The following is a 10,675-nucleotide window of genomic DNA, read 5'->3' on the forward strand; positions in this document are numbered from 1 at the left end:
TCTAAGAAGAGAGATAATAGTAAGACTTGACATCCATTTGCCATCAAGAGATTTAAGTAGGGCAGAAAGTGAAACACACACATAGAGACAGAGACAGAGAGAGAGAGAGAGAGAGAGAGAGAGAGAGAGAGAGAGAGAGAGAGAAGCAGAAGGAAAAAGAGGGAGAAGAAGGAGCATAGGACAGAGAAAGTCTTTAATGAGGCTCTATATTTGTCTTGCAAATAAAATGCTCCTGAATCAAATGCTGCTCAGTTGGCCTTAAATGGGCAGTGTAACAGCAAAAGGACACATTGAACATCTCTTTTAAGAACAGTGCCTTGAAGTAAAGAAAAAGCAAATTAATTGTCTAGGGTTGGAAGAATAGCTCTGGCAGATGATAAAGTTTTAGACCATAATCTACAGGAAGAACACATTTCACCTACACAGCTCTTTCCCCATCCCAGCTGATAGGGTGGTTTCATGGAATGGTATGTAGTGCATTTAATATGTTCTAATATTCCATCCAACATTTTCCTATCCTAGTTTATCTTTCATCATCTATTCTAATCAGTTACATTAAAAATAATACCTATAGCTGGGCATAGTAACACAGGCCTGTAATCCAGTACTCAGAGGCTGAGGCAGGAGGAACACAAGTTGAGCTCAGCACAGGCAACTTAGTGACTTAGTGAGAGCCTGTTTCAAAAAAAAAATTTAGTTCAGTATAAAACCCTTAGGTTTAATCCCCAGTTCTGTGAGAAAAAAAATATGATGAGCTAAATTATTTTTACAGTATAGTAAACTAACAAAACACACTCTTGTAGAGGGAGAGCATTTTGTTGTGTAGTTGAGCTGAAGTACATTTGAGAGGTACAGTGGAGGAAACTTTTTATTAAGGAGGAAAATAGACTGGATGAGCCCTACAATCACTTCCACATCTAAAATTTCAGTAAGGTTATGTAATTCTTATAACAGGACTTATGGCAGCCTAAGAAGGCAATCTCTGAGCTGCAAACTAAGGAGCTGCTGGGGAAACCCTGTTGATATAAAGGCAAGAGCCATGCTTAGCTCTATGTGGATGATGTACTTGCACTGACCAAGTCCTCTGTGCTCTTCCTATTTGGGGGCCCTGCCCTGGAAAGAGCACAAGGAGCATCCAGCACAATTCTGGAGATGCCCAACAAAAGCGGCATCTACATTAAGTGGCGGGGAATTGGAAGAAAAATGAAATGAGCTGGGTTAGATGGTCTGAAGAGAAGAAGAAATAATGATCTAAAGCAAACATATGGAAGTGGGGGGGCTGTCTGAGGAATGGTGAGGCGCTGTTGTGTTTCCCGGGAAGACAGGACCTAAGGAATGCTCCGAACTGGGGCTTCAGAGCAGGTACTTGAAACAGATTCATGAAGAGGAGTCGTGTGGTCTTTTTCGTAGAGTTTTTTTTTTTTCCCTCCTCCTTTTCCTATGATTGTGGACTGAAACGTTTTTAGATTCATTTGAATTCTATGCAGGTGAATGTGCACAGAAGTGTCTGTTCAGCTGCTTTTAGATCATGCTCTTCTAACCAGACCTGCGACTCTAGTGGCTTTTGAAATACTGGGCTTCACTGCTATCCTGTGGCTGTCTTGCCCACTCTCTTTTATCCTTCTCTGTGGCATAGATGTCCCATGGGGTTCTCTCTCTTCCCTGGTTGGTCTTAAATACTCTTGGTTGAGCTCTCACCAATAGGTTGAGAACTCATTATCTGTATTTTGTCAGATCCTGTTGGATCTCTTAGACTGTGTCCCAAAGTCAGCTTATATGCAACACACACTGAATACGGTTGCTTTTCTTTTCCTCTATCCTGTTTCTACTCTGTATTTTATTCTAGTTGATGGAATTAGCATTTAGCTTGTCAATCAGGGAATCCTTAGGTCCCCTCTGTCCCGCCTTACTTCATCTAATCAATTACCACATCTCATGACTGTTGCTCTCAGTATCTTTTGTCTTGACTACTGCTACAATCTCCTAACTGATCTCTTTTCCATTTTTCTTTATTTTATTTTATTTAGAAACAAATAGCAATGAGACAGTTTCAAAACTGATTAATAGGATAATTTGAATAATTAATATATTGTCATGTTCTTAGTGGTTATCCATAGTACAAGATGAAGACAGGTTATCCTGTCCAAACACTATTAGTACAAATCTTTCTTCTCATTGAATTAAGCACAAGTAGCTGTATATCTATCCTAACTATTCTGTATATATAAATATAAAATGGTCCTTCCTTTGTATCCTCTTTTTTTGTTTAGTCCTCTCAGAAATGGGTATTCCATTGGCATCTAAATACTACAGGTGTATAAATTCAGCAAAACAATCCAGCACAGTCCAGCAGTCCACAATAGTAGTGGGTTATCCACAGAAGTTGTTGACTTCAACCTTTCACAGCTCAGCATATTAATATGCTTTACTTTATATACCTAGTTTTATACTTTTCTGCTGGATGGTTAAGACCAAGATACAGCAAGACCTATATAACAAGAAATGTAACTTTTGTATCTGATAAGGTCAGTCAAGAACCCTCAGTATTTAACCTGTAACCCTGTACCACAGTTTTCAGATCCTTTGTCAGTGTCAGCCATGTGGATGAGTCATGGCCATTGCTTGACCAATTTGCCCTCTGTGAAAGCCTGAGAAAATGTTTTCTCTCCCTGTGACTCTCCTTAGGCACACTCTACAACATTGATCACATTACTCTGTGGCCCATAATCTTGATCAGAGAATTTGGGACACAACTGAGTTACATGATGTTACAGTATAGGTTCTCCTATGTCCTGAGTCTTCACTGACCTTGAAAGGCTAGGGGTCAAAATGTTGGCTGTCCTTGCAGCCCTTCTATTACTCTAATTTTTGGTCTTCAAGCTTATGTTGTTAACCCTCCAGAAGAGAAGCTTATTATTACTCTACAACATATGCAGTTGAGTTTAACCTTCTATCTGTCTGAATATCAAACATCTTAGGCATGACATGGAACAGGTATTTTCCATCAAGTATTGATATGTTAAACTTTAAGTCTCTACAGAATATGGAGAAAAAAATTTAAGAAATGAAAAATATTTAAAGAATATGAATAAACAATTACATATTTTTACACAGAAATTTAGAAATCTAACCATATACAGCATTGTAGCAGGACAGTCCTGTGACTTTTTTTCCTTGTGTCTTTTTTTTTCATTTATTATCCTTTTCTTAAAAAAGAAAACATTTACTTGAGAGACAGTATGGTAATAATTGATATGTCATGACAAGAAGTATGCATTTGGAAGACCAGAATGACAGGCATTCCCAGCGTGACCCTTCTGTTACACATTGCTGTCTTCAGTGCAGTTTCTTGGTTCACAGATAGCAGCATATATAGTTAGTCAGGGTGAGAATCCTACCAATTAACTGCTAGTTTCAAAAACCTGCTGATGTTTCTCAGGATCATTGCCTTACCCATCCTGTGCATATAAATGTATGGCTTTGCCTCTGTCCTGTTTCACAGCTTTTCTCCTTACCCTCTCCTCATTGTCCAATCCTCAAGTTCTTGCTTTCCTTTTAATTGTGTTATACCTTTTTATTTTTACTTCTTCTTTTGAATTCTTATACTAGGGAGACTATATGATATTTACATTTGTGGGTCTGGTTTATTTCACTTATAAGCATATCTTCAAGTGGCATCCATTTAAATATAAATGCTTCGTTTATCATTCTTTATAGCTGAGTAATACTCTATTATATAAAAAAACCACATCTTTTTCATCCATTCCTCAGGTAATGGGCATCTTGGTTGTTTCTAAGAGCTGGCTATCACAAATTGTGCTGCTACAAACATAGGTACACATAAATCACTATCATATGACGTTTTCAGTTCCTCTAGGAAAATTCCCAGTAGGGGGATAGCTGGCTTGAATGAGATTTCCAGTCCTAGTTTCTTAAGGAGTCTCCACACTGATTTCCGTAACGGTTGCACCAGTGTACATTCCCACCAGCAGTGGAGAAGGGTTTCCCTTTCCCCACAGCCTCTCCAACATTTGTTGTTGGGTGATTTCTTTATGATAGCCATTCTTTGTGGGGTGAGATGGTATCTCAGTGTTGTTTTAATTTGCATTTCATGGATGGCTAGTGATGTGGAACATTTTTTCATATATTTATTCGCTTCTTTAATTTCATTCTCTGAGAAGTGTGTGTTCATCTTGGATGCCCATTTCTGGACTGGGTCTTTAAATTTAGGGGCCCTAATGTTTTTTAGTTCCTTACAAATTCTAGAGAGCAGACCTTTGTCTGAGTGCTTATTAGTTAGGATTTTTTTGAAATTTGTTGGTTGTCTTTTCACTTTGTTGATAATTTCTTTTGATGTGCAAAAACTTCTCAATAAGAGGAGGTCCCGGTTGTTAATTTTACACGTATTACCTGCCATTTTTCTTTTTTGGGCTTTCCACATCTATTTTTCTCAGCGTTTGGAGAAGTCTGCTTGGCATGTTTGTTCGGCCAGGTTCCTTCCCCAGGTGCCACCCCATGTTTCCTGTGGCCTGTAGAGCATCAAATTCTGCATCTTTAAAGTCACCGGGGAGCTGGCTCTGATGCGGTGCGGAGCCTGCCTCTCAAGTCCTTGGTCCCCTGCTCTTTGAGTTGGTGATGGAGTGACTCAGCCCAGATGCAGAGGAGGTCTTGCAGAAGTATAGGAGGAATTTATTGTGAAGTAGACCTAGAGAGGGTTACACCTTCAAGGGGGCAGGAGGGCAGTCCCATGAAGGCATCTACACTGAGTTCAATAGTAATTCCTAGGGCCGGCCAAATAGCTCAGTGGATTAAAGCACCTGCAAGCAGGCATAGGGGTCTGGGGTTTGATCCCTAGGCCTGCCCTGCCAGCCCCGCCCCCGGGGCGCGCTGAGATGGCAACTGAGACTGGGCGTGGTGGTGCGCACCTATGATCCCAGCTCTTGGGAGGCTGTAAACAGGTGGACCACTGAGTCCGATGTAGTAGTGAGACCCTGAACACACTGTAGACCCTTCCCTAAAATACAAAGAAAAAAGAAAAGTAATTCCTGGAGTTCAGGGAATGACCACAATTATGATTCTTATCAGCATTTTATTTGGATGTTACTTTGGAACTGAAAAATATCTCCCTGTCCTTTTTAGTCAGTGTTTGCTCAAAAGCTTTAGCATGTAGGGAATTTAAGGAATAAATTTACAAAAGATACATTTTTAATTTAAGTCAGGTGCCAACCTAAGGCAGGAGGGCACATAAAGTACGTTTCCATTCCTGATATTGGCCCGTAGGCTCTGGCAGCCTGAAATGCTGTCCACCCGTGTTTTGGAACGACTTAGTCAGCAGCCCTGGTGTCAGAAGGAACACACACGGTGGGTGACCTTCAAATGTCATTGCACTCTGTGGACCGCTTGCAGTCTGAGACCTAACAAATGATTCTAATTACATCACACAGGGACCTTTGGTTCTTTACTTAACAAACAAAGCGTGCTATTTTGGATGCCCGCTCCGCTGCGTCCCCGGGATGGCTGATGTCTGACTAACCGCTTGACGCTTCACATAGCGGGAACTTGCCATAGCCTGGCCGCTGCTGCTCCTCCCAGCTGTATCAGCGCTACAATGAGTGTAGTTGCTTGCACAACATAGGTATGTTTTTCCATCTGTGAGTGTGTTTGCGAGGAAGGTAAGTATTCACAGGCCAACCTAGTCAGCGCTGATCGGGTCTTCAGGTTTTCTCAGGGCTTTCCTCATCCAAGATGCCTTCTTCTTTAAACAACTGACTCCTTCTTACCCTTTTCCTCATTGTGTAGCGAGTGCCACTCTGCTGGGTCTCTCCTGAGACAGTGAGGCCCTTCAGGGCGCACATCATATCGATTTTATGGGGTGTTTCCACACCCAGAACAATTTATAACACACAGTAGATGTTCAGAAAAACTTTCATAAAATAAACAAAACCTTCCCTTTGTCTTACCAGAAAATATGTTAAAAGTACCGTTGAGATGAGCAGATTAGTCTTTCCAGTTCATCCAGTGCATCTGTGCTGTTTGGATCTACATATCTCAGTGATTATCCTCTGTCATTGATTGATTCATCGATTAATTGTACTGGGGATTTACCTCAGGGCCTTGGGCCATGAGGCATGTGCTTCACCACTGACCTATGTTCCCTGTCCTTTTTATTATTTATCTTGAGACAAGTCTAACCAAACTGCTCAGGCTGGCCTTGAACTTGCCGCCTCTTGCCTCAGTCTCCTGAGTAACAGTGATGACAGTTGTGCACCTTCAGGCCTGGTTCAGACTTTCAGCTTTAATGATTCTAGATGCACCTCACCAGCATTGAAAGAAAAATTTCCTGACCTGTAAATCAGCAATTGATTATGATTAAATCATTATTATATTTAGAGATCATATTTCCCTCATACTATGAGCAGTCCACCCAGTGCAGGAACAAGCAGACGTGATTGATTTGTCTACTTCCCCACTGGTGTGCGTCTCCCTCATTTTGGCTTTATATACTCAGAAGTCTAGAAATGAAAAGGACTATAATGGTTCCCCAGCACAGACCCGCATTGCACAGCGGGGGGAATTCAGGCCTGCAGAAATGATTTGTCTCTGCCGTACCTCACGCGCCCAGCCTTCCTTTACCGGCAGTCTTTTTCATTTGTTTTATTAAAGTTCAGTTAACTCTAAAAGAATACCTGTGTCATAGCAAACAGGTAAATCCATCTTTCAGACACACGTCTTCATCATTTGTCCCCATTATATCACGGGGCAGCCTTAGGTTACTTTTGTTTCTTGTTTCTGAGTTTGTTACTATAACATAAGGACCATTCTTACATTGGCAGTCTGTTAGTATGTAATTTTCGTAGTATTTCACGTGTTACTATTAATGCTTACCGTTCTGCATCTGAGATGATAAGATATCTTCAGATTACATCAATTGCTTTGTTCTTCAGTGTCTGGTGTTAGCTATAATTTTCTAGTTTATGTTTTTGAAATGCTTTGTGTTGTAATTTATCTTATCCTAATGGCCGTGTCAAACTGATTGGGCATAGAGTCTTTCATTCATTAGACACAGATTTCTGTGTGTGATTTTGGGAAAGCAGAAGCAGGCAGACATGATGAAACCATTTTCACTGTTTGCTGTGGGTAATGTTACTGTGACCGTCATAGTTTGTCTCCGACTCTAGGGCTTTTCTTAAGGACAAGGATATCTAGACACCTGATTTCTTTTCAAACATTAGTTTAAAGTAAATTGATGTTGATTTCTTCCTTTTGTCCTCTGGAGTGATACTATTTGATACAGATTTGGAGTTAGAACTTGTTTCTTTATTTTAAATTTCATGTGGTCTGTGTAATGTTGACTAGATCTCTATTGCTTTGTATAAATAAATTCACTGGATTTCATACTGCAAATTTTCTTCTTTTAATCCAGCCACCCAAGTTGAAGCAATTAGAAATTTTTTCTCTCTGTGGGTTCTTGTATTTTATTTGACTGTTATGCAGTTTGCAGAAATTGAGATGTGGTACATCTCTCTCCTTGTAGTTTGTATCCATTGGTATGTTCTTCCTTGATAATGGATTGTTTTCCCAAAGGAAGGGGTTTGTCCTCTGGCAGCAGGCACTGACTTGGGTGAATCTCTATTTGCAATTTCCCTCCAGGTCTTGGGAAGGGAGCGTTTGCCTGCTTCCTCAGCAGGAAGAAAGGCCGGCTGCAAAGCTTCCTCCCAGCAGGAGCTTTCTGCCTGCTGCTGGGCCCGCTGAGGACGAGCAGCCAAAGTAGGCCAAGGAGAGCACCTCCTCCTGCCTCTGTTCCTCCCCTCACCTTCACAACGGGAGCCGGGAGTATTCTTGCCAGGCCTTACAGTCTTATTTGGATCTATTTTTATTTTTCTTTCTCGGTCCCTTAAGGAAACTGAGAGCCAGCACACAATGCTATAATGATATCAAACAGCTAAATAGATCACCGTGAGTGAATGAATCATGCATCTGCTTCCTTCCCAGAAGCCAGGTTAGCCATGGCTCATGTTCTGCAACAAAGGCATTTTCTCAGAAAGATGCTTCAGAGGGCTCTTTGTTTCTTACATAGTAAGTTTGTTTACTCAGTCTCGTTTTGCTTTTGTCAATATTTTGGAAAAAAATTATTTCAACACTAAGCATCCCCTTTTATATGAATTTAGTTTTTGGTTTTTGTTCGGACTAGGAATTGAACCCAGGGCTTGGCAATTGTCAGGCAGGTGCTGGGCCACTGAGCCACATTCCTGGCCCATGCATTTGCTTTTGAGTTCAAATGAATACCAGTAATTTTCCTTTCTTGATACACTACTCATTCAGATATTTGAATCTAAATGTAAAGAAATGAATTATAATTATTATGTCCTTAAATAATATATTGAATAACATAGTTAATGACTGTGAAATGAAGCAGCTTGTGATGTCTGCATGGAGTTCCCGTGTGGTGATGTACATAGCAAAAATAATTCATTTTTCATCTCCTGTCAACCTTTAATCTTCCAGTGGCTCGATTTTTAGGGTTTCCAGAGACTGGAAATAAAGAGCAATATTAACTAATGTTTCTGCACTACCTGTGTCGTTTTCTGCCTGTCTAGTGCTGCTCTCTGGTGACCATTTCTTAAATTACAAGCCATCTAGTTTTGCAGTATTAGCCTGAGGGGGATAATGGAACCAAGAGGTGTTAAGATGCATGCGACAAAGTTGGTTCTGTTTATATTTGCTTTCAGCTGTCAAATAAAATTCGCAAGCCAGAGGCAATTTCATTCTAGGATATTAGTGGATGGAAATATTAAACCTGACCCAGGCCCCTGGGCCTGCGTCCTTCATGCCAACTATTGGCTGCGTGGGCGTCCTGTTGGACTGAATAGAGGTGGTCAAGAAGCAAAGCCTTTCCTTCTAACTTGTTCCCGTTTCTTTTAAACACATTCCCTCCCGTTTTAGATTCTGTCCCCAGCATTCTCTCTCTCTCCCAGGCTGCAGTCAGAATTGCCTGCTGGAGTTAATAGATGCCACTCTTCCTCTGATCTCTGTGTGCTGATAGAAAGAGATAGAGGGAGGGGGAAGCTGGCCACTTGGCTTTGATAGTCAATTCTTACTGATAAATCCTGGAGCCACACAGTTTTTTTTTTTTAAATCCATCTGATAAATGGCCGTGCTGTGTGGTATACACTGGGGTGAATGATAGCTGGTGTTTGGTGACTATGCTGAGAATGGAAAAAGAATGGGGCCGAAGTGACAGCTGCCTTGGACATGAGAGAGGTTCATTTGGTGGTAGCCTAGAGTGACTTCCTGGATGCCTGTGGGAGGGCGGAGGGAAAGTACGATGACCGCATCTACTCCATGTGTGACCTGCTGCTATGTCAGATCTAATTCTACTCCTAGAAGCCCGTTCATGTGGAAGATATTATTGTGTTTATTTAAAGATGGAGTAACAATAGGCTGTAAAGAATGAATGATTTCACAAGGCTGTATAGTGTAAAGTGAAATCTAGGAGGCCCACTTGGAGGCCTGCAGTTGTCTAGCATGCCCTGAGGTTGTTGTATAAGACTACAAGGATCAGATAGGATGAATGGTTGCAGAAGAGACACTGTTGATTGAATTAATGGTGGACTGTGCTGCAGGCTGGGTTTATTATTTTTCTAGCATCATGTTGCTCTGATTCTAATACAGAGTGGAGGGGGGAAAGGAAGGTGGGTAGGTGGAGAGAGAGGCTGCCAGTATACTGATTCTCAGACTATCTGAACAATTCCTTAATCTCTGAGGCTGGGTATTGTAATCTCCCCTACTGATAATTTTTGTCAAAGTCCTTTTGCTTGCCTTGAGCATGTGGAATCACGAGTATTCACACACAAGAACATACCAGCTGGGGCTGTTCTTAGTCCAGTATGCAAGATTTCATAGCTATAGGAGGGCCATAAGGCCTGCTGGAAACTGCTTGCTTACTTTTTTTGGTTTTTCTAAGGGAGCCACCCTGGAGAATTCTAGAAGTACGGGCAGGGCATACTATCCTGACCTGGGAAAGTATCTCTTGGCACAGGGAGAGAGAGGGGAAAAGCCTGGGAGAATTCTATGAATTCGTTTCCTTTTAAGTATGGTAATATCTGTGGATCCTTGTAAAACCTGTGTGGTGAATGCATAAATGTCTACTATGATATTTTTCATAGTTTCCCATCAAAATGTTTCATAATTCACAGCAGGAAACAAGGCAGATATTATTTTATTTCATCTCTTCTCTCTCACAAGTGACTCAGTGTAAAGAATGCCCCTTTCAAAAACTTTAAAGTTTCGATAGCTCGGTGGTCTAAGCACTTGCCTGGTAAGGACCCGAGTTCAATCCCCAGTACCCAGTCCTGATACCCAGCCGCAAAACTGGGTGTGGTGGTGCACACCTGTAATCCCAGCCCTGGTGAGACTGAGACAGGAGGATCACTATGAGTCTGAGCTACGAGACCCTGTATCAAATAAATTAAAAATAAAGCAGAAATCACACCTCCCTTAAACCGAGTAGCACTGAATGCTTTCAGTCTGAAGCTGTATGTGCTCTTGCATTCCATGGAGCCCAACTTGAGGCGCTGCTATTTTGTTCATTCTCCTGGCACAGGATTAAAAACCGCTACAAGGATTTTCTGCCGAGTTCCGGGAGCCCCCAGACCCAGTCCTAGCCCAGGTCCGG

The 10,675-nt window shown here is 41.4% G+C and overlaps 1 protein-coding gene across 1 annotated transcript in view; it reads right to left on the reverse strand.

Moving 5' to 3' along the window:
• Positions 1-10,675, reverse strand: part of Galntl6 (polypeptide N-acetylgalactosaminyltransferase like 6) — a 1,205,609-nt gene that overhangs the window by 37,387 nt on the left and 1,157,547 nt on the right. The window lies entirely within an intron of this gene.

Source organism: Octodon degus, unplaced genomic scaffold (assembly GCF_000260255.1).
Source record: "Octodon degus isolate 3935 unplaced genomic scaffold, OctDeg1.0 scaffold00121, whole genome shotgun sequence".
Taxonomy (NCBI): Eukaryota; Metazoa; Chordata; class Mammalia; order Rodentia; family Octodontidae; genus Octodon; species Octodon degus.